Consider the following 24,785-nt stretch of genomic DNA (forward strand, 5'->3'; position numbering starts at 1 on the left):
TAAAATATTCAAGAACAAAGATAGTAATCCCTTCCTTTGAAGACATTTTCTTTAATTAACGTTCTATGGTCGGTGTAGATAGCCTGACTGCTTCACCCAGTTGAATCACAGGCAACCTTCTCCCCTTCTCGATGATGTTGGAAAATTTGATGACTCAAAGGTTCAAAGGTTATTTTATTGGTCACATACACTGAGGTGTAGTGAAATGCTTCTTGCCAATGCAGCACATAAAGAAAGAATACAGACATAACATTAATAAAGACATGTAAACATAAAAACATCCCCCCACAATGATTCCCATTATGAGGGAAGGCACAATGTCCAGTTCCCATCCCATGTCCACCCATAGTTGGGCCTATTGAGGCCTCCACAGTTGCCTTTACGGAGGCCCGATGTTCCAGGCCGTTCTCGCCGGGTGATGGTGCTCCGGCGTCGGGAGAATCCTCTCAGCGGCCTGGGATACCTGAAACGGCCGCGGCTTCCGAAGCCAACTCCATAAAAATGGTCACGTTAGTGGACCGATAAAGTCACAGAGTGATACAACACTTTGGCCCAACTTGCCCACTCCAACCAACATGTCTCATCTACATTTGTACGGGGAGAACATACAACTCCGTACAGACAAGCACCCGTAGTCAGGATCGAACCCGGGTCTCGGGCGCAGTAAGGCAGCAACTCTACCTCTGTGCCTCCCCTGAGTGGGTTGCAGTGTTGCAAAGGACCACAAGTTCACGTTCTAGCAGCAGAATTAGGCCATTCGGCCCATCAAGTCCACTCTGCCATTCAATCATGGATGATCTATCTTTCCCTCTCAACCCCATTCTCCTGCCTTTGTTCTCATTAGCCCTGACACCCGTACTAATCAAGGACCTGTCAGCCTCCGCCTTAAAAATATCCATCGACTTGTGGGGTGGGAGTTGAAAATAAGGATGAGAATTCTTCAATGTAAACTTTTATTGTGGATAGCTGACCATCACAGAGAAGGGTCGGGTAAGTGACTGATCCCTTCAGTGACTTCCCTGCATGCTGATGAACACATGCTCCATGACTCTATGATTCTGAACTACACATATAGACACAACAACAAGGATTAGGATTGAAACGGAAGGCTCCATCAGGCAACCCAACCACCTCATTTTTCACTGGGTCACACAGAATCGTCTTGGAATCGAAGATTAATCTCCTGGAGGTTGAAGTTAGCAAGAACGGAGATCAAGCACAGGGTGCCTTAAGAAAAACTGTGTCCTATCTTTCGTTTGCTATTGAGCATTTGCATTTATTGGTTCTAGTTTAGTTTAGTTTAGTTGAGTGCAGGCTCGAAGGGCCGAATGGCCGACTCCTGCACCTACTCTCTATGTTTCTATGCAATAGTGAAGCTTTGCAAATATTTTCGGCTTCCCATTGAAGATACCAAAATCCTGAGGCATTTTTTGCAAACATCTGTTTTTTTGCCTTGGATGAAAGTCAGATTTACATGGAGGGCATAAGTGTTGACCTCATAATGATCCATTTAAAAAAAATAAAATTGATTTTGTTAGTTTAGCTTATTATTACGTTTACCGAGGTATAGTGAAAAGCTTTTGTTGCATGCTAGCCAGTCAGCGGAACGACAATACATGATTACAATCGAGCCATTTACTGTGTATAGAAGATACATAATAAAGGGAATAACATGAATAACGTTTGGTGCAAGATAATGTCTAGTCTAGTAAAGTCCAATGAAAGATAGTCCGAGGGTCTCCAATGAGGTAGATGGTAGCTCAGGACTGCTCTGTAGTTGTTGGTAGGTTGGTTCAGTTGCCTGATAACAGCTGGGAAGAAACTGTTCCATGAATCTGGAGGAAGCATTTTCCCTTCAGAATTATATACGTTGTACATAATGGCATCCTGTTTATCAAGCACAAAGCAATACAGTACTCCACCCCATTCTCCATCATCATCAGGTGATCATTCGCATTCAATGAATCAGTATCTTGAGCCTCAAACGCAAGTACATCCTTCCTTGAGACTACACCAAGATTGTACACCATGGAGGAACTGCAGATGCTGGAATCTTGAATAAAACACAACATGCTGGAGTAACTCATCAGGTCAGGCAGCATCCGTGGAAGGAATGGGTGTAGACAGCATTTCGGGTCAGGAACCCTTCTTAAGACTCTTCATTTTGAAGAAGAGTTCTGACCTGAAACATCACCCATACATTCCTTCCGCTGAAAAAGTCTCCTAAGCTACCAAAGCAGTGCAGCAGATAGAGGAATAAGAAACGATGGAGATATACCTGCCCCCCCCCCCCCCCCCCCCCCCCCCCCCCCACCTCACCCAACATAGCGTCAAATTTAAATTTAAATTTGTATTTCACAATACTATTGTTGTAAAAATTCAGTAAAGGGTATCCATGTCTTGAGAAATTGATCTGGTTTTTCCGCCAAGACAAGCCTAATGTTTTTCTAATGTAGTGTCTTGGACATACCTGTAATCCACACCTTCACTGTAGGGACAGTTGTCTGTTTCCAAAATGTAAGTATTAATTTTTTCGCCGTTATTCGGCCGTAGTTGAGGAAGCGTCTTTGAAATATTGTTAGCGTATCAATGTATAAATGTAAAACTAGTCCCTGGTGTGTGTCGGGTGGTGTTAGTGTGCGGGGATCGCTGGTCGGTGTGGATTCCATGGGCCGAAGGGCCTGTTTCCACGCTGTTTCTCTCAACTAAACAAAACGAAACTAAACTTTATAGGAACAGTTTCAGAAATCATTGCATAAAAATACTGTAAAAAACTCTTTCTTCAAATCTTCCACTGAAACTGCAGGTAACCCATAAGAGAATCCATGGTTCACCTTAAAGATCAGTTGTAATGCATGCTTAGCTATTTCTTGGCAGTAAGCTAAAACCTGTTGTTTTTGAATCTTTGTTTCATACTAATTAAAACTCCGACATGGAGACACAAGAGAGTTCATGTCTGGTTATAAAATATGCTTCACGCTGCCTCGGCAAGGCCAGCAGCATAATCAAGGATGTGACTTATCCCGTTCACTTCCTCTTTTCCCCTCTCCCATCGACCAAAAGGTGTAGCAGTTAGTCAGGGGCAGTTTCTTCCCAGCTGTTATCAGGCAACTGAACCATCCTACCAACAACTAGAGAGCAGTCCTGATCTACCATCTACCTCATTGGAGACCCTTGGACTGTCTTTGATCGGACTTTACTGGCTTTACCTTGCACTAAACAGTATTCACGTTATTCCCTCATGTATCTTTATCATGTACACAGTGGACGGCTCGATTGTAATGGGATATGGGGAGAAAGCAGGAACGGGGTACTCATTTTGGATGATCAGCCAGGATCATATTGAATGGCTATGCTGGCTCGAAGGGCCATCTACCTCATGGGAGACACTTGGAATATCTTTAATCGGACTTTACTGGACTTAATCTTCGACTGAATGTTATCCCCTTCATCATGTATCTGTACACTATGGACAGCTTGATTGTAATCACATATAGACAATAGACAATAGGTGCAGGAGTAGGCCATTCGGCCCTTCGAGCCAGCACCGCCATTCAATGTGATCATGGCTGATCATCCCCAATCAGTACCCCGTTCCTGCATCCTCCCCATATCCCCTGACTCCGCTATTTTTAAGAGCCCTATCTAGCTCTCTCTTGAAAGCATCCAGAGAACCTGCCTCCACCGCCCTCTGAGGCAGAGAATTCCACAGACTCACCACTCTCTGTGAGAAATAGTGTTTCCTCGTCTCCGTTTTTCGCTGTCTGGATGCTGTCGCTAGTCTTTTCGCTGACTGGATAGCACGCAACAAAAAAGCTTTTCACTTTATCTCGGTACACGTGACAATAATGAACTAAACCAAACAAAACTAATTTTCCATGCATGAGTTTGAAAAAGGTGCTGGAGAAACTCAGCAGGTCAGGCAGCATCCGTGGTGGGGATGGAGGGGCGATTCTTCGGGTCGGGACCTTGCTTTGCTATAAGTGCTTGGCCAGGTGCCACAGCCAGCAGCTCAGTTAACAGCTAAAACAAGATAGACACAAAAAGCTGGAGTAACTCAGCGGGGTCAGGCAGCATCTCTGGAGAAAAGGAATAGGTGACGTTTGAGACCCTTTTTCAGGCTAAAACAAGATGCTGGGGTAGACATTCACACACGTGAGGGAACTTTGTGTTCAGTTTTGGTCAGCCTGTTATAGGAAAGATGTCGTGAAGCCGGAAAAGTGGGGAGAAGATTATTGCCAGGACCTGAGGGCCTGAGCTATAGAACAGTGATCTTGTAAGATCATGAGAGAAATAGATTGGATAAATGCAGAGTCTTTTACCCCGATTAGTAAGTAAGTAAGTAAGTTTATTGACCAAGTATTCACATACAAGGAATTTGCCTTGGTGCTCCGCCCACAAGTATCAACATGACATATATTGACAGTTGCGAATAACTCAGAAAACACTAAACATTAATGATAAAAACGCCATTGATCAAGCATTTGATCTAACAAAATACCAGATCGAAGCGAGGCTACAGATTTTTGGCTGTTGAGTAGAGCAACTACTCGTGGATAAAAACAGTTTTTATGTCTGGCTGTGGCAGCTTTGACAGTCCGGAGACAGTTAGGAGAAGCTCTGTGGGAGGTCATTGAAATTGACAAGCATTTGCTTCGATCGACACTTATGCAATTATAACAATCATCATCATCATAATCATACTTTATTAGCCAAGTATGTTTTGCAACATACGAGGAATTTGATTTGCCATACAGTCATACCATTAAAAGGCAACAAAACACACAAAATACATTTTAACATAAACATCCACCACAGTAACTCCTCCACATTCCTCACTGTGATGGAAGGCGACTGTGTTCTCCCGCGATTGGTGGGTCTCGAGCCTTCCGTTGACGGGACGATCGTGGCTACCGTAGCCGGCGGAGTTTGGGCCCTCCACATCGGGGGGGATCAAGCTCCTGCATCAGTAGGATGTCAGTTCCCCGCGCCGGGCGATCGGACCCCGGGTCGGGGCTGGTCGAACCTTCTGCATTGTTCGAGCTCCCGACTCGGTCTTTTACCCGAGACTGCTGGCTCAGCGATGTTGAAATCTGCAGGTCGCGGTTCGAGCGTCGGTCCAAGGCAAGGGATCGACTCTCATGGTAAGTCCACGGCCCCGCAGTGGGGCCCAAAGTCAGTCCCGAGCGAGGCCTCAAGCTGCATGGTGTTAGGCCGCAGAGCGACCGGAGATACGATCCAGAAAACAATCGCATCTCCGGCAGGGTAAGAGATTGAAAACAAGTTTCCTCCGACACGCTCCCCCACCCCGCACATAAAACAAACCGGAGAACATTAACACATTAAAAATAACAAAAAAAGAGTGAAAAACAGACAGACTGTTGGCGAGGCTGCCATCAAAGTGGCACCACCAATGATTTAGAGATACAGCGCGGAAACAGGCTCTTCGGCCCACCGTGTCCACACCGACCAGCGATACTAGCACTATCCTACACACTAAGGACAACATACATTTTTACCAAAGCCAATTGCCCCACAAACCTGCACGTCTTTGGAGTGTGGGGGGAAACCGGGGCACCCGGGGAAAACCCACACAGGTCTCAGGGAAAATGTATAAACTCCGTATAGACAGCACCCGAGATAAGGATGGAACCCATGTCTCTGGTGTTGTAAGGCAGCAACTCTAAAGGGCCTGTCCCACTGCGGGGACCTAATTGGCGAGTTTAGGAGAGTTTGCCCTAGACTCATACTCGCAGCATGGTCGACACGAGGTGGTAGGAGGTCTTTGTAATTCTCCTTCATGCTCGAGAGGAGTCCCCGCGTTCTCGAGGCCTCAGCTAGGTCACGGCGTTTTTTTCAACATGCTGAAAAATGCCTGCGAGTACAAAAAGGTCGCCATTTTTACTCGTAGGTTTAGTCGAGGTAGTTCGTAGTAGGTCGTAATGCTATCGTAGGTAATCAAAGGCAATGGAAGCTAATTGAAGGTAGTCGAAGGTAAAGCTCATTGAGAATAAAAAGGTAAGTAAACCGATAATGTTAAATGCCCGCTAAACTTTTAAAAACTATTAAAAGTTGTCTGGCTTCTTAAGTGTCTCCACTCCTTCTCCCCCCCCTCACCCCCCTTCTCTCCACCTCTCTCCCCTTCTTTCCCCCCCCCCCCACGCTCTCTAAAGGACTTACCGTTACTGTGCCAGCCGTCTTTTACCTTCCTGTTCTTCAGACAGCGCTTCCCCACTTTCCCTGGCCCCCGCCTTTGCGATGTGTGTGTGTGTGTGTGTGTGTCTGGGTGTGCAAATGGTCGATCCGGCCCGCGGTTTCATCGCTGACGGTCGATCCAGCTCGAGGTTTTTCAGGCGAGTGCCCTCGAGCTTGAAGGCCAAAGACAGTCGCTGAAAAGTCGTGTTAGTGGGACAGGCCCTTAATAGCCCTGTCCCATGGTACGAGTTCATTCCAAGAGCTCTCCCGAGTTTAAAAAAAATTAAACTCGTGGTAAGCACGGAGAATGAACGTAGCGGGAACGTCGGAGCTCGGGGACGTCTCAGCGCTAACGGCAGGTACTCGGGAAGACTCGCTAACGGCAGATAAGCACGGGAAGACTCGTGAAGATTTTTCACCACGTTGAAAAATGTCCACGAGAGCCCCGAGTACCGACAAGCGGCCATTACTGGAAATCTCCGAGTTCGAATCAGGGCAAACTCGGGAGAGCTCTTGGAATGAACTCGTACCGTGGGACAGGGCTATAACGCTGCGCCACTGTGCGTTCCCAAATCCTTGGCAAGGATTGTAAGATAGTTGTATAATAGTTTAACGATGGTCGCGTACTATGGTGGTGGGTTCTGTTTTGTTTTTTTACTGCACTGTATATATTATTTTAATATTTGAATATATATTTTTGATTATATATTTTTTTTAAACAAAAAAACGTTGTGTTTCCAAGGGTGAAACAGTGGTGCAGAGGGACTCAAAACCCAACCTTAGGCTGTAAAAACAATTGTTAGCTGCTAAGTGAGAACTGGCAACAGAACAGGATGATATATGATTAATTGCAGAAACTGCCTGACCAGCACACACGGAATTGTCTGTCATTATGCAGGCATCCAGTGTTCATGAATTACATTTATTTTTTTATTTTGGGGAAAGGAGAAAAGTAAATTACACCAATTAAATGAAGACCTTGCCCCTCTTCATGCTCAATGTAACAACACACACTGTGAGCATTGGACGCCCTTCCTACTCAGCTGCTGTCTTCTTGGTTTTTAGATGAAACCATCTCGAAAAATAAATGAAGATCTGCTTTGCGTTAAATATTTCTCTGCATTTTCACTCTGTGAGGAAATACGAACATGTTTATTTAGTCCTTTTCCCACCGAGGATTCGTGGAGGGGGCTTTACAAATGGGGTTAGATTTCATTTTCACTATTCTGGTGACTGGCATTTACAGAATGAGGGGGGGACCTCATTGAAACAAAACAAAATAGTGAAAGGTGGTAGTTGAGGCAAGGACAATCGCAATGTTTAAGAAGCAATTAGACAGGTACACAGACAGTACACAAAAATGCTGGAGAAACTCAGCGGGTGCAGCAGCATCTATGGAGCAAAGGAAATAGGTAACGTTTCGGGCCGAAACCCCGAAACGTTGACTATTTCCTTCGCTCCATAGATGCCGCTGCACCTGCTGAGTTTCTCCAGCATTTTTGTGTACCTTCAATTTTCCAGCATCTGCAGTTCCTGCTTAAACACAGGTACATAGACAGGACAGGTTTAGATGGATATGGACCCAAATGCAGGCAGGTGGGACTAGTGGAGATGGGACATGTTGGTCGGTGTTGGCAAGTTGGGCCGATGTTGTTGCCACACTGTATACCTCATTGAAACTTACAGAATAATGAAAGGCTTGGATAGAGTGGATGTGGAGAGGATGTTTCCACTAGTGGGAGAGTCTAGGACCAGAGGTCATAGCCTCAGAATTAAAGGACGTTCCTTTTGGAAGGAGATGAGGAGAAATTTGTTTAGTCAGAGGGTGGTGAATCTGTGGAATTCTTTGCCACAGAAGGCTGTGGAGGCCAAGTCAGTGGATATTTTTAAGGCAGAGATAGATAGATTCTTGATTAGTACGGGTGTCAGGGGTTATGGGGAGAAGGCAGGGGAATGGGGTTAGGAGGGAGAGATAGATCAGCCATGATTGAATGGCAGAGTAGACTTGATGGGCCGAATGGCCTAATTTTACTCCTATCACATGACCTTATGACCTTATGGCATCGGCATCAAAACTAATTATTTGTTACTTTCACATTCCCTCAGTCTGTCTTTCACCAGCTCGATGTACGTACTACGCAATAGTTTCCCAGGGCTTCTGATTTGAACAAGGCTCCCGTGCTGAGCGGAAGGAGGGAGCTCTGTAAAAAAACGACTCAGGGTGGCACGGTGGCTTAGCAGTAGAGTTGCTGCATGACATGCGCTTACAGCGCCAGAGACCCGGGTTTGATCCTGGCTGCGGGTGCTTGTCGGTGCGGAGTTTGCACGTTCTCCCCGTGACCGCGTGGGTTTTCACGGGGTGCTCCGGTTTCCTCCCACATCACAAAGAGGTGCATGCTGACCGGTTGCATCGTGGCTTGGTTCGGCAATTTGAGCGCCCTGGAGAGGAAAAGACAACAAAAGTAGTAAACACTGCCCAGTCCATCATCGGCTCTGACCTTCCCTTCCATCGAGGGGATTTATCGCAGTCGCTGCCTCAAAAAGGCTGGCAGTATCATCAAAGACCCACACCATCCTGGCCACACACTCATCTCCCTGCTGCCTTCAGGTAGAAGGTACAGGAGCCTGAAGACTGCAACAACCAGGTTCAGGAATAGCTACTTCCCCACAACCATCAGGCTATTAAACCTGGCTCGGACAAAACTCTGATTATTAATAACCCATTTTCTGTTATTTGCACTTTATCAGTTTATTTATTCATGTGTGTATATATTTATATTATGGTATATGGACACACTGATCTGTTTTGTAGTAAATGCCTACTATGTTCTGTGTGCTGAAACAAAGCAAGAATTTCATTGTCCTATACAGGGACACATGACAATAAACTCACTTGAACTTGAGGTTTGTAGGTTAATTGGCTTCTGTAAATTGTCCCTGGTGTGTAGGATCTAGAACTGGTGTACGCATGATCGATAGTCAGTGTGGACTCACTGTTTCCGCGCTGTATCTCTAAACTAGACTCAACTGAACAGTCCTGTGAAGCACTTTGGATGGTTTAAAGATACTTTGCCAACTCAAGTAGAGGCGCTTCTCTGCACAGAGTTTATACGTTCCCCCTCGTGACCAGCTTGCGTTTTCTCCCGGGTGCTCCGGTTTCCTCCCATGTTCCAAAGATGTACAGGTTTGTGGGATAATTCTGTTTGGTAAAAATTGGTAAATTGTCCCTCGTGTGTGTGTGATCGTGTTAATACGCGGGGGGTCGCTGGTCGGCATGGACTCGGTGGGCCGAAGGGCCTGTTTCCCACCGTATCTCTGATCTCTAAACTGTGGAATTCTTTGCCACAGAAGGCTGTGGAGGCCAAGTCAGTGGATATTTTTAAGGCAGAGAGATAGTACAGGTGTCAGAGGTTATGGGGAGAAGGCAGGAGAATTTGATTAGGAGGGGGAGATAGATCAGCCATGATTGAATGGCGGAGTAGACTTGATGGGCCAAATGGCCTAATTCTACTCCAATCAGTTACGACCCTATGACCTAAACTAAACTAAATTCGTTCAGTCACCAGTTTTGTTTTTAAAAAGACAAACATTGTACTGATTGGGGATGATCAGCCATGATCATATTGAATGGCGGTGCTGGCTCGAAGGGCCGAATGGCCTACTCCTGCACCTATTGACTATATTGATACCAGCATGCTGTTGAACCAGGAGGGTAACTTCCCAAGGACATTCCCAGTCAGTCAACACTATTAATTCAAGTATGTATCTTGTAAAGTAGCAAATTGTCTCGTTAAATCTGGGGCAGGGCAGCCAAGCATATGAGATAAAAGAAGAGGCTTATAATTCTTCTCACAGCCCGAAGATCTTGCATCCACTCTAATGCTACACTGCTTTCTTTCTCTCCCTGACTCTGTTAGTTTTATAAATAGTGTATGCTCAAATAATGAATTGGAGCCCCATTTGCCTGGTACAGATTCTGAGCCCAGTAGCCTAAGGAGGTTGTATCATCATCAATTAGGTATGTATTAATTAGCCGTGACAAATTCCTCTACTGATCCAATAACATTGGTTCCCTACCTAAGAGGGTTCCTGGAAAGGGATACGGAAATAACGGGAAAATGATTAATTGGAACATGCTTATCAGATGTGTATTTAAATAAAATATAATCGATCAAAGTATCTGTGTTCTGAAAGTTTGATTAGTGTTCTCATTGAATGGCGGTGCTGGCATGAAGGGCCGAATGGCCTCCTCCTGCACCTATTGTCTAATGTCTATTGTCTATTGTGTATGTTTTGTTTGCAAAAAAACATAGGGTCTGTGCGGGAACATCTAACTCTGAGCCAATGACAGACACTAAAGGCTGGAGTAACAGCGGGTCAGACAGCATCTCTGGAGAAAAGGAATAGGTGGCGTTTTAGACAATAGACAATAGGTGCAGGAGTAGGCCATTTGGCCCTTCGAGCCAGCACCGCCATTCAATGTGATCATGGCTGATCATCCACAATCAGTACCCCGTTCCTGCCTTCTCCCCATATCTCCTGACCGCTATTTTTAAGAGCCCTATCTAGCTCTCTCTTGAAAGCATCCAGAGAACCTGACTCTACAGCCCTCTGAGGCAGAGAATTCCACAGACTCACCACTCTGTGAGAAAAGGTGTTTCCTCGTCTCCGTTCTAAATGGCTTACTCCTTATTCTTAAACTGTGGCCCCTGGTTCTGGACTCCCCCAACATCTGGAACATGTTTCCTGCCTTCAAGCGTGTCCAAACCCTTAACAATCTTTGTTTTGGGTCGCGACCCTCCTTCAGACTCTAAGCCAAGTTGTTGGCGTGCAGAAAAAACACGGTGAAATACAGTGACACATTTACTTGTAGCCAGATTACGTGCGGCACAATGGTGCAGCGGTAGAGTTGCTACCTTACAGCGCCAGAGACCAGGGTTCCATCCTGACTACAGGTGTTGGCTGTATGGATAGGAAGGAACTGCAGATGCTGTTTAACACCGAAGATAGACAGAAATTGCTGGAGTAAGCAGGTCAGGCAGTATTCTCTGGATCGAGACCCTCATTCAGACTGAGAGACTCTCAGAGAGACTCAGAGACCTGAAACGTCCCATATTCCTTTTCTCCAGAGATGCTGCCTGACCCGCTGAGTTACTCAAACATATTGTCCCTATCTTTGCTGTCTGCTCGGAGTTAGTAAGTTCTCCCTGTGACTGCGTGAGTTTTCTCCTGGTGCTTCTGTTTGCTCCCACATTCCATAGAAGTGCTGGTTTGTAGGTTAATTGGCTTCTGTAAATTGTCTCTGGAGTGCAGGACGGAACTGGTGTACAGGGGATTGCTGGTCTGCATGGGCTTGGTGGGCCGAAGGGCCTGTTTCCTCGCAGTATCTCCAAACAAAACTAAACCGATGGGGTAACTTCTCCCATCAGTCACTTTTGGAGAGCACACCATTTTAAGTTACAGTGGGCACATCACCAACAAATGTAGCTGTATCTCTTTTCATTGTATTTACGAGGGAAATCAAACTGCTTTTATTGGAAGGCTTTGCCAGAGTACCATTACTTCACAAACGCTTTAAGTAGACTCTGTGGACTGTTGGAGGGAGAGGTAGATCCGCCATGATTGGATGGCGGAGTAGACTTGATGGGCCGAATGGCCTGATTCTGCTCCTATCACTCCAGAACAAGGGGTCACAGTTTAAGGATAAGGGGGAAATCTTTTAGGACTGAGATGAGGAAAACATTTTTCACACACAGAGTGGTGAATCTGTGGAATTCTCTGCCACAGAAGGTAGTTGAGGCCAGTTCATTGGCTATATTTAAGAGGGAGTTAGATGTGGCCCTTGTTGCTAAAGGGATCAGGGGGTATGGAGAGAAGGCAGGGATGGGATACTGAGTTGGATGATCAGCCATGATCATATTGAATGGCGGTGCAGGCTCGAAGGGCCGAATGGCCTACTCCTGCACCTGTTTTCTATGTTTCTATGTTTCTATGATCTAAACTGGTTCTGCATCACCTTCATGAGGCTTGTCTCAGACGGCGGTGAATATCGGTCTTGTCTCGACGCAGGGAGTAAATGCTAAAATTTATATTCTAATCCTTTGGAGAAACTGGTGCCATTATAACAGCACAGCGATGTTGCGGATATCATTTTATGTTGCAAAGAACCATTTTCGGGCTCATTGGCACAACATGTGGCTGGCTTTGAATCTGTTACTTTTATGAAGAGGAACTTTATGGAGCACGGAATCTGTGCAATTGCCAATTCCCCTCGGGATTATTAACACTCAAGCACATGTGTAGAAACCATTCCAACCTGAAGCCATAATGAGGATAGCGATTCTCATGGTCATTTGAACTTCAGCACCGTTCTTGTACATTTTAATAGTTCATTCCTGTGTGCAATTTCTGTTGAGTGCTTTGAAAATTTACACCATTATATATTTTAAGTGCGCACACGTAACAGAACAAATGTAGGCGCTTTCCACTTTGGAGAGTTAAAGCCCTGTCCCACGGTACGAGTTCATTCCAAGAGCTCTCCCGAGTTTGCCCTGATTCGAACTCGGAGATTTACGGTAATGGCCGCTCGTCGGTACTCGGGGCTCTCGTGGACATTTTTCCAACATGTTGAAAAATCTTCACGAGTCTTCCCGCGCTTACCGGCTCCAGAATTTTTGTCTACCTGCAGCTTTATAATAGTTAGGTTAGACAACATTTGGTGGATTCGGTTCAGTTGCGGGCACCTTGTGCAGGAAGGATGTGAAGGCTTTCGAGACTGGGCAGAGGAGGTTCACCAGGATTCTACCTGATCTAGAGGGCATCAGCGCTGAGGGGAGGTTGGACAAACTTGGATCATTTTCTCTGAAGCATCAAGAGCTAGGGGGAGAAGTTTGTAAACTTGGGAGAGGCATAGATAGGTTAGACAGTCAGAGTCTTTATCCTAGGGTGGAGATGTCAAATAGTACAGGGCATAATTTTACAGTCAGTGGGGAAAAGCTTAGACAAGATGTTTAGTTTTGTTTAGTTTAGTTTAGTTTAGAGGTAGAGCGCGGAAATAGGCCCTTCGGCCCACCGAGTCTGCACCTAATCCGCACATTAATACTATCCTGCACACACTAGGGACAGTTTTACATTCAAACCATTGCCAACTAACCCACCAACCTGTACGTCTTTGGAATGTGGGAGGAAACCGAAGATCTTGGGGGAAACCCACGCAGGTCACGGGGAGAACGTACAAACTCCATACAGACAGCAACCGCAGTCAGGATCGAACCCGGATCTCTGGGACAGGGCAAGTTTTTTTTTACACATAGTGATGGGGGCCTGGAACCAACTGCCAGGGTGGCGTTGGAGGCAGATATGACACTTGGGGACTTTTTGACATGGATGTGTAGTGAATGAATTGGGGATCTGATCGAAACGTACAAAATTCTTAAGGGGTTGGACAGGCTGGATGCAGGAAGATTGTTCCCGATGTTGGGGAAGTCCAGAACAAGGGGACACAGTTTAAGGATAAGAGGGAAGTATTTTAGGACTGAGATGAGAAAATCATTTTTTACACAGAGAGTGATGAATCTCTGGAATTCTCTGCCACAGAAGGTAGTTGAGGCCAGTTCATTGGCTATATTTAAGAAGGAGTTAGATGTGGCCCTTGTGGCTAAAGGGATCAGGGGGTATGGAGAGAAGGCAGGTACAGGACACTGAGTTGGATGATCAGCCATGATCATATTGAATGGCGGTGCAGGCTCGAATGGTCGAATGGCCTACTCCTGCACATATTTTCTGTTTCTATGTTTCTATGAAAGGATTTGCATTACATACAGGCAGAAGGGTTAGTTCCATTTGGCATCAAGTTCGGAACAGATGACGTGGGCTGAAGGGCCTGTTCTTGCGCTGTACTATTCTGCCTACACTGTACACCATCACTCCTGAGAGAGTTTACACATGACACTGCCTCGATTGGGTATTTAATTGCCAAGTTTTTACCCTGCGGCCATTATGCCTATTAAGAAATGGATGAGGATTGCAAAAAGTCATATTGCTCAATATCCTTGCACGAAGCCAACTTAAAAACCCCTCTGGTCAATCACAGCTAAAATATAAATTTCAGATGAACTCATTTTACCAGCAAAGGCTTTGCTTGATTTCTTGTCTGTTACGAAAAGAAATGGACATTTTTTAAAGTTCTTGCCTTAATTTTCACCAGAATATTTGAATAAAATTTTGTAACGTTGCATGTGACCTAGAAATGCCTAGGAAGTGTCGCCTTTGGAAATGGTGTCACCATGATAAAATTGGCAGTGTGGCAGCCAACTTGTGTAAACACTGAGCCAAATACCCGAATAATTGTATAAACTCCCATATAAAATAAATATATAATACTCATCTACTCATCAATGATGAGAGGGATAGACAGAGTTGACGTGGATAAGCTTTTCCCATTGAGAGTAGGGAAGATTCAAACAAGAGGACATGATTTGAGAATTAAGGGACAGAGGTTTAGGGGTAACATGAGGGGGAACTTCTTTACTCAGAGAGTGGCAGCTGTGTGGAATGAGCTTCCAGTGGAAGTGGTGGAGGCAGGTTTGATTTTATCATTTAAAAATAAATTGGATAGGTATATGGACGGGAAAGGAATGGAGGGTTATGGTCTGAGTGCAGGTAGATGGGACTAGGGGAGAATAAGTGTTCGGCACGGACTAGAAGGGCCGAGATGGCCTGTTTCCGTGCTGTAATTGTTATATGGTTATATGGTTACTGTATCCATTGCTTTTGGTGTTGGACTTATATATCGGCGAGGCCAAGTGCAGACTGGGCGATCGTTTCGCTGAAAACCTCCACTCAGTCCACCTGGGCCTACTTGATCTCTCGGTAGTCTAAGCATTTCAATTCCCCCTCCCATTCCTACACTGACCTTTCTATCCTGGGCCTCCTCCATTGTCAGAGTGAGGCCCAGCGCAAATTGGAGGAACAGCACCTCATATTTTGCTTGGGTAGCTTACACCCCAGCGGTGTGAATCTTGAAGGTACACAAAAATGCTGGAGGAACTCAGCGGGTGCAGCAGCATCTAGGAGCGAAGGAAATAGGCAACGTTTCGGCCCGAAACGTTGCCTATTTCCTTCGCTCCTAGATGCTGCTGCACCTGCTGAGTTTCTCCAGCATTTTTGTGTACCGTCGATTTTCCAGAATGTGCAGTTCCTTCTTAAACACAAACGGTATGAATCTAGATTTCTCTAATTTCAAGTAACCCTTCCCTCTCCGTCCCTCCCCCTTCAGAGAACTAGTTTCCCTGTTTGTATACCGTCATTAGCATCTCTTCCACTGCCAACAATGGACCATTGTGGGCTCCATCTTTCTTGAGTCATCGGTGCTGGCTATGGCTTGTTCTGTACTTTTTCATGCCTCTTGTTTCCCTCTCCCCTGACTCTCAGTCTGACGCAGGGTCTCGGCCCGAAACGTCACCCATTCCTTTTCTCCGGAGATTTTGTGTCCACCTCCAAAATAAAATAGGATCACCGACCTTTCTTCCTCATTTTCCAGCAACTTATTGCAGTGTTCGGTGAAATCATGTGTTGCATTATCGAAATAAATACTCTCAATGCTCTAATAACTTAAGCTCCAATGAGGAATTAATCAATCACTAAATCACAAGTCTTTTGTTTTTTTTATATCATTTAAGTAATTGATCCTGCTTTTGAACAGCAAGAAGCTAATGCATTTTTACTCAGTAAAGGTTAATAATATTGCAACAGTGAGTGAGAACTGCTTCCATAATGGTTGTCCATAAAACACGTCTCCTTTCACGAGATATTCATCTGGGTTTTAACCCTTTCCTCTTCTTGATGCCTTCCATTCCCCCGTGGTCCAGTTCCTTCTATATTTGTTACATCTGATTTTTTAATCTGGTGTTTGTAGGTTCATGGACTTGTAGGTAGGAGAAGGCTTTAGTTTTTTTAGTTTAGTTCAGAGATACAGCGCGGAAACAGGCCCTTCGGCCCACCGAGTCCGCGCCGACCAGCGATCGCCGCACATTCACACTATCCTACCCACACTGCAACCTACACACGCACACACACACACACCAACCTACACACCTGTGCGTCTTTGGAGTGTGGGAGGAAACCGAAGATCTCGGAGAAAACCCATGCGGGTCACGGGGAGAACGTGCAAACTCCGTACAGACAGTGCCCTTAGTCAGGCATTGTGGAGTCATGGTGTGAGCTACATATTGTAGAACACCCCAGCCTCTGGAATAGAGTCATAGAATCACACAGCAGGGAAATATGCCCTTCGGCTCAACCTACCCAATGATACCCCATCTGCACCTGGCATCGTCCCGCCTGCCCGCGTTTGACCCATATCCTTCTAAACCTTTCCCATCCATGTAACTGTCTAAATGTCTATAAATGGTATTATAAAGCCTTAAGGGCCTGTCCCACGGGCATGCGACTCCATGCGGCAAGCGCAACCTAAGCGACTCCATGCGGCAAGCGCGACCTAACCAGAAGCGGGGGCCGCGCGGAGGTCGAGTGAGTGACATGAAGTGCGAGCGATGTCCGCAGGATGTTCGCGCGTGACATATGGCATCGTGGCGGCTGCGGGCCAGCAGGCCGTTGCCACGCGGAATTTTTGAACACGGTCAGTTTTTCGGAGCCCCGCGCGATGTCGGGAGCAGCTCCGCACAACTCCATACGGCTCCGGCGATTGAAGTGGGACCGGCCCCGCGAGGCCGTACGGCTCAAGCGACCACGTTAGGTAGCGCTTGCCGCATGGAGTCGCATGCTCGTGGGACAGGCCCTTAACTCAACTACCTCCTCCAGCAGCTCATTCCACAAGACCACAGTGTGAAAAAGTTACCCCTCAGGTTCCTATTAAATCTTTACCCTCTCACCTTAAACCTATGTCCTCTGGTCTACTTAAACACGCTTGACTCATGGAAGAGGACATTTTCTAACACTTTGTCAAACAAAAAGCACTTGTGATGTATCGTGCCAAGCCTGAATGTCATCGAGGCACGCGTTTAGTTGAAGCCTAATTTAGAGATACAGCGTAGTAACAGGCCCTTCGGCCCACTGGGCCCACGCCTCTTGTTTTACAATTTTACAAATCTTTGGAGTGTGGGAGGAACCTGGAGCTCCCGGAGAAAAACCAAGCAGGTCACAGGGAGAACGAACAAACTCTGTACAGACATCACCCACCCGTGGTCAGGATTGAACCTGGGTCCCTGGCGCTGTGAGGCAGCAACTCTACCGCTGCGCCACTGTGCTGTCCTCATTCATTATGTGAATAACTTAAAACTTCAACGACACCAGGGCTTAGTTCTAAATTGAGAGGGGCAAAGATCAAAGGAGATGTGCAGGGCATGTTTTTTTTACACAGAGGGTGGTGGGTGCCTGGAACGTGCTGCCAGGCATGGTGGGGAGGCAGATACAAGTGCGGAATTTGAGAGATGTTTGGATAGGCACATGCAAATGCAGGGAATGGAGGGATATACGGATCAAATGCGGGTAGGTCTTGGCATCATGTTCAGCACAGTTACTATGCCATGTCGTATAGATGTCCCAGATAGAACAATGAATAATCTTACTTGCAGCAGCACAACAGAATCTGTAAACATAGCACACCATAAACAATTTAATAAACGTGAAAAAAATACTTTAGTGTGTGTTAGTGATGTGATAAGTGGTGAGAATAGAATTAGGCCATTCGGCCCATCAAGTCTACTCTGCCATTCAATCATGGCTGATCTATCTCTCCCTCCTAACCCCGTTCTCCTGCCTTCTTCCCATACACCATGACACCCGTACTCATCAAGAATCTATCTACAGTGTCTCTGCCTTAAAAATATCTATTGACGGCCTCCGCAGCCTCCTGTGGCAAAGAATTCCACAGATTCACCACCCTGACTAAAAACATTCCTCCTCATCTCCTTCCTAAAGGAACGTCCCTTAATTCTGAGGGTATGACCTCTATTCCTAGACTCTCCCACTATTGGAAACATCCTCTCCACGTCCACCCTATCCAAGTCCTACTGTGTAAGGCTGTACTGTTAGTGTTCTATGTTCGAGGAGCAAAGAGGTCCTTCTGCAGTTGTACAGAGCCCTAGTGAGACCACACCTGGAGTATTGTGTGCAGTTTTGGTCTCCAAATTTGAGGAAGGACATTCTTGCCATTGAGGGAGTGCAGCGTAGGTTCACAAGGTTAATTCCCGGGATGGCGGGACTGTCGTATGCTGAGAGAATGGAGAGGCTGGGCTTGTATATTCTGGAATTTAGAAAGATGAGAGGGGACCTAATTGAAACATATAAGATTACTAGACTAGGTGGGACCCGTTGGGTCCCAGCATCACACGGGAGGGCTGGTTACCAATGCAATATTCCACCTCTCCAACAATTCCAATATTGCACGCCAGTGGTGGGAGGGCTTTCTGTTGCGCTAGTATGGGTGTTGCGGGCCGAAGGTACTGGCTTCCAGAGGGCCAAATGGACCAAATAGACTCTTGGGCTGGCAGCCAACTGCTGCAACGATTTTAAAAGCCAAGCCAAGGAAAACAATTGGGCAGCTGCCACCTGACAACCAAAATTCATTTTGTGAACACAAACACTTTTAAAAAGGCGAGGCAAACAATTGGGCAGCAGCCACCTGACAACCAAAATTTATATTATGAACACAAACTTTAAATAAAAAGGCAAACAATTTGGCAGCAGCCACATCGAGGGGACTCAGCATGGAGTAGATGTGCGTTCAGTGTTATTCACAGCTCAGAGAGCCGTGACCCTCTCGCTTCCTGGGTCTGGCAGAGACTGAGTGATGGTTGACACTTCCGGGTTTTATAGTCCCTCCCCCTGCCGCCAGCGGGGGCAGTAGCGAGAATGGGGAATTTTTTCAAAACATTAATATGTCTCCGATTTTTCATCGATGGGTGAAATCCTCTGTCCCGGAAGGCGGAGGGGGGCTCTGAGCGAGGTGGCCAAAAATGACGGCCGTAGGTGGCGGCGTTCTCTAGGAAATCGCAGCACAGTGGGCCAAAAGCGGTCAAGATCAGACTTTTAGTAATATAGATTTAGTGTTTGGACACACTAGAGGCAGGAAACATGTTCCCGATGTTGGGGGAGTCCAGAACCAGGGCCCACACAGTTTAAGAATAACGGGTAAGCCATTTAGAATGGAGATGAGGAAACACTTTTTCACACAGAGAGTTGTGAGTCTGTGGAATTCTCTGCCTCAGAGGGCGGTGGAGGCCGGTTCTCTGGATACTTTGAACAGAGAGCTAGTCAGGGCTCTTAAAGATACCTGTTGAATGGCTGGTTCGAAGGGCCGAAAGGCCTACTCCTGCACTTATTGTCTATTGTCTATTGTTTATTCTACGTAATGGAAATGTAAGTAATGCAAAGCCAGGTGGAGTCTATCAGAATCCATGGTAGGCAGACAGTTGTTGGCATGGAGCGGGATGAATAAAGCCGTCAGCCCATGCGGCACTGCGCCAACTGCTGCAGAAAATGTAAGATCAAAAATATAAACACATACCACCTGGATCAAAATAATTGCCTGCCAGGTGAGGAATGTGAGGGATTTTACAGACATTTATTTCTGCCAACTTTTGTCACTTTATTCTTGCAAAGGCGGGGCAGCGGTAGAGTTGCTGCCTTACGGCGCCAGAGACCCCGGTTCGATCCTGGCTACGGGCGCTTGCCTGTACGGAGTTTGTACGTTCTCCCCGTGACCCGCGTGGGTTTTCACTGACAACTTTGGTTTTACCCCCGCGTTACAAGGACTTGCACGTTTGTAGGTTAATTGGCCTGGTAAATGTAACAATTGTCCCTAGTGTGTGTAGGATAGCGTTCATGTTGGTCAGCACGGCCTCAGTGGGCCGAAGGGCCTGATTCCGTGCTGTATCTCTAAACTAACATTAACTAAAATAAAACAAATGGTGAAAATGTTCAACGACATCAATGGTGAAAAATATTCAATAAATACCAAAAGTTTTAAAAAAATCGGGCCTGACATTTGACGGCCTTTATGAACAGGCGCTGTTAAGCTGTGATTCAGTTCTACATTGGAAGTCAGGCTCCTGTGTGCTCAGAATCATAAATTGCTGAACTGTACAGTTTATCCACAAAAGTATTGATAATTATCACATTTCTCAATGTGCAAACTTGCTGTATGCTGGAAGGCAATTGTTGCTTCCTTGGGACAAGAATATAGAGGGTTGGGTAGATAGAGGTGATTACAATTAATAAATAGATGCCATTATAGACAATAGACGATAGACAATAGATGCAGGAGTAGGCCATTTGGCCCTTCGAGCCGACACTGCCATTCAATGTGATCATGGCTGATCATCCCCAATCAGTACCCCGTTCCTGCCTTCTCCCCATTTCCCCTGACTCCGCTATTTTTAAGAGCTCTCTCGCTTGAAAGCATCCAGAGAACCGGCCTCCACCGCCCTCTGAGGCAGAGAATTCCACAGACTCACCACTCTCTGTGAGAAAAAGTGTTTCCTCGTCTCCATTCTAAATGGCTTACTCCTTATTCTTAAAATGTGGCCCCTGGTTCTGGACTCCCCCAACATCGGGAACAGGTAAAGGTAAAGCCAGCAAAGTCCGATCAAGGATAGTCTGAGGGTAGATAGTAGTTCAGCACTGCTCTCTGGTTGTGGTGGGATGGTTCAGTTGCCTGACAACAGCTGGGAAGAACCCAGTGGTGTTAATACCCAGCGGTATGAATATTGATTTCTCTATCTTCAAGTAACCCTTGCTTTCCCTCTCTCTTTGTCCCTCCCTAAACCTAATCCTCCGACTATTCCAGGGTCCTCCTGATTAAATATTACTGATTGTCTGCCTCGTTGTCACCTTCCCCTCAGCTAACTATGTACCATTCTACATTTTTGATCACTGTCCCCTTTGATCTGTCATTTTCACACCTTACCCATCCCTATCTCTAGGTATCTCCCCTGACTCTCAGCGTGAAGAAGGGTCTCGACCCGAAACGTCACCCATCCCTTGTCTCCAGAGATGCTGCCTGAGCCGCTGAGTTACTCCAGCATTTTATGTCTATCCTCGATGCCATTATTGGCGTGGTTTCTGGTTTTAGCGTCTTGCTTTGGAAAACAATTGGAATGCTGACGAGACAATGAGAGCAACAAGCTTCACTGATTTTGGGCATTGTATGAATTGGAAATTTAGACTTTATGATATGAATGAATATTAAGTTATTTTTAACTTTGACAATGAGCAGGAATATTCGAAACCACTTTCGAATGTTTAGCGACACGAGGAACTGCAGATGTTGGTTTACAACAAAAAGACACAAAGTGCAGGAGTAACCCAACGCAGGTCAGGCAGCATCTCTGGAGAACATGGATAGGTGGCGTTTCGGGTCCGGACCTTTCTTCAGGCAACAGAGAAACAGCCTCTTTGCCCCACATGATGTACATGATGGCAAGTTATGGGCGGCACAGTAGCGCAGCTGGTAGAGCTGTTGCCTTACAGCACCAGAGACCCCGGTTCGATCCTGACCTCGGGTGCTGTCTGTGTGGAGTTTGAATGTTCTCCCTGTGACCGCGTGGGTTTCCTCCGGTTGCTCTGGTTTCCTCCCACATTCCAAAGACGTGCAGGTTTGTAGGTTTATTGGCCTTTGTAAAATTGCCCCTAGTACGTATGGGGTGAATGAGAAAGTAGAATAATATAGAAATAGTTTGAACTGGTGTTGGCATGGTCGCGATGGGCCGAAGGGCCTGTTTCCATGCTGTATTTTTCAATTTCAATCAAAACCTTGGATGGGTGATGGGGACCCTTTTCGATCGGGACCCTCCATCAGTCTATATTTTTATACTAGACTAAGTGGGACCCTTTGGGGTGGCAGCTCAGTCTTCTTGGGCTGGCGGCTCAGTCACTCAAGCCTGTTGTGCTGGCAGCTCACTCACTCACGGCTATTCTTTGAAATTCCAGTTTAAGCAGGGTGCAAGGCAACCAAATTCAAGTGCAGTTTCTTACCATTTCAAGCAGGGTGCAAGGCCACTAAAGACAGCGAGTCGTGACCTCTCCCTCCTCCATCTTGCAGAGACTGAGCCACGCCCACAATTCTGGGTTTTATAGTCATTTCCCCCCCTCCTACCAGAAGGGGCATGGCCTTCATGGCGTGATTGAGAGGAGAGAGAATCTCAACATTTTTTAAACACTAATAACTCTTTTATTTTTCTTCAATGGGAAAAATCCTTGGCACCTCATAAGTGGAGGGGGACTGAGTAAGATGGCCAAGAATCACAGCCGTACGTGGCAGCGTTTTTTTTCTAAAATCAATATACAGAACAACAGGAAGTGGTCAAGACCAGACTTTTAGTAATATAGACTAGTGTTTACTACCGAATGATATTGACCATCTCTGCTTCTATAAACCTTAACTTTCAAGCACACAGCAAGTTTGCACACTGTGAAATGTGATAATTGGCAATTTTTTTGTGGATAACTGCATAGTACAGCAATTTATGATTCCGAGCAAACAGAACCCTCTTTCGAGAAGCATTAAAAGTAAGTCAGTGTGTTCATCTATGTCGCTACTTGCAGTGTATGCCGAGGACACTGGCATGCCCCAAGTGTGTCTGCAATATTTGCAAATATTTGTGGGGTCAGTTGTGTGGCTGACCCTCAAGTGAATCTCTGCCTGATGGAGTTCCTTGTCACACAGAAGTCCCTCTGCACGCAGTGTGGAATGACCAGAGGTTTCGGGAAGGTAGACAAAAATGCTGGAGAAACTCAGCAGGTGAGGCAGCATCTATGGAGCGAAGGAACAGGAGACCCTTCTTCAGACCCAAAACGGCACCTATTCCTTCGCTCCATAGATGCTGCCTCACCCGCTGAGTTTCTCCAGCATTTTTGTCTACCTTCGATTTTCCCAGCATATGCAGTTCTTTCTTAAACAGAGCTATAGGGAGATCTAAGGAGAGGTTGAGCAGGCTTTGCCTTTATTCCTTGGAGCGCAGGAGGATGAGGGGTGATCTTAAAAAGGTGTATGAGATCATGAGAGGAATATATAGGATAAATGCACAGTCATTTATCCAGAATCAGGGTATGGAGAACCACAGGACTTAGGTTTAAAGTGAGCGTGGATAGATTTAATAGGAACCTGAAGGTCAACTTTTTTTACACAAATGATGGTGGCGAGCAGTCGGAGGAGGTCGTTCAAGCAGGTACCGTTTAAAAAATATTTAGTCAGGTACATGGCTAGGACAGGTTTAGAGCGATAGACACAACGTGCTGGAGTAACTCAGCGGGTCAGGCTTTTCCTCTGGAGAAAAAGGATGATTAATGTTTCAGTCTGAAGAAGGGTCTCGACCCGAAGCATCACCTATGAAACCTTTGTTTCTAGGTTTGGAGGGATATGGGCCAAAACGCAGGCGGGTTCAACTCGTGTAGACGGGGCACGTTGGGCCGAAGGGCCTGTTTCCACGCTGTATAACTCTATGAGTTTATAGCTCTATGATGCACTAACTGGCAGAGGGATATGGACCATATGCAGTCAAATGGAACTAGCTTAGATGGGGCATCTTGGTCGGCAAGTACGAGTTGGGCTGAAGGGCCTGTTTCAGCGATGTATGGGCCTACATGGATATGGCTGGCAGCAAGTTTCAAAGGCTGCAAATGATGAGGGAGCAAGAAAAATGATTGGGAAAATATTTTTTCTATGTTTTGAGGAATATGCGGGGAAGGCAGGAAGATGGAACTGTGTTGGAAGTGCAACCATGACCTTGTTGAATGACAGAACATATCAAGGAATAAATGGCCAAGTCCTGCTCTTATTTCTCACAAATTTGGCTGATGTTTTGATCAATACATCAAGGTCAGAATGGACACAGTTTAATTGAAATCTTATTGGAGGTTTCATCATCATGCACTCACTGTTTTCTGTTGACTGTTCAAGGAAGGTCATAAGTTGCACCGTTCAAACTTCAATCTGTGTTGTGTAGGAACAAAAGTGAATGGTTTGAACAAAGACAAATGGTCATTCATCAATCTAGGTTCCAGTTTCTATAGAGTGCAAGATTGGAGGAGTTATGTGGAAGCTTGCAGAGAATGCAGGTTAATCTTCAGTTGGAAAGTTGCACTCAGTTCTGGTCGCCATCATTCAGAAAGGGGTCTTAAAGAAGGAACATAGAAGATTTACGACACATATCCCACAGATGGGCGATTTCAACAATGAGGTTATGCTGGAGAAATTAGGTTCGCTCTCCTTGGATTAAAGTGACTTATAGTTCATAAGATCATGCATTCATGTCGTAGGAGCAGAATTAGGCTGTTTGGCCCATCGAGTCTATCCCGCCATTCAGTCATGGCTGGTCTATCTTTCCCTCTCAGCCCCATTCCCCTGCCTTCCCATAACCCTTGACACCCTTACTGATCAATCTTAAAAATACCCGATGACTTGGCCTTCACAGCCTTGTGGACTTTAGTTTCGAGAAACAAAGCGGAAACAGGCCCGTTGGCCCGCCGAGTCCTCACCGACCAGCGATCCCCGCACACTTGCACTATCCTACACACTAGGGACAACTTACACCTAAACCAAGCCAATTAACCTACAAACCTGTTCGTCT

This window comes from Amblyraja radiata, chromosome 24, assembly GCF_010909765.2.
Source record: "Amblyraja radiata isolate CabotCenter1 chromosome 24, sAmbRad1.1.pri, whole genome shotgun sequence".
NCBI lineage: Eukaryota > Metazoa > Chordata > Chondrichthyes > Rajiformes > Rajidae > Amblyraja > Amblyraja radiata.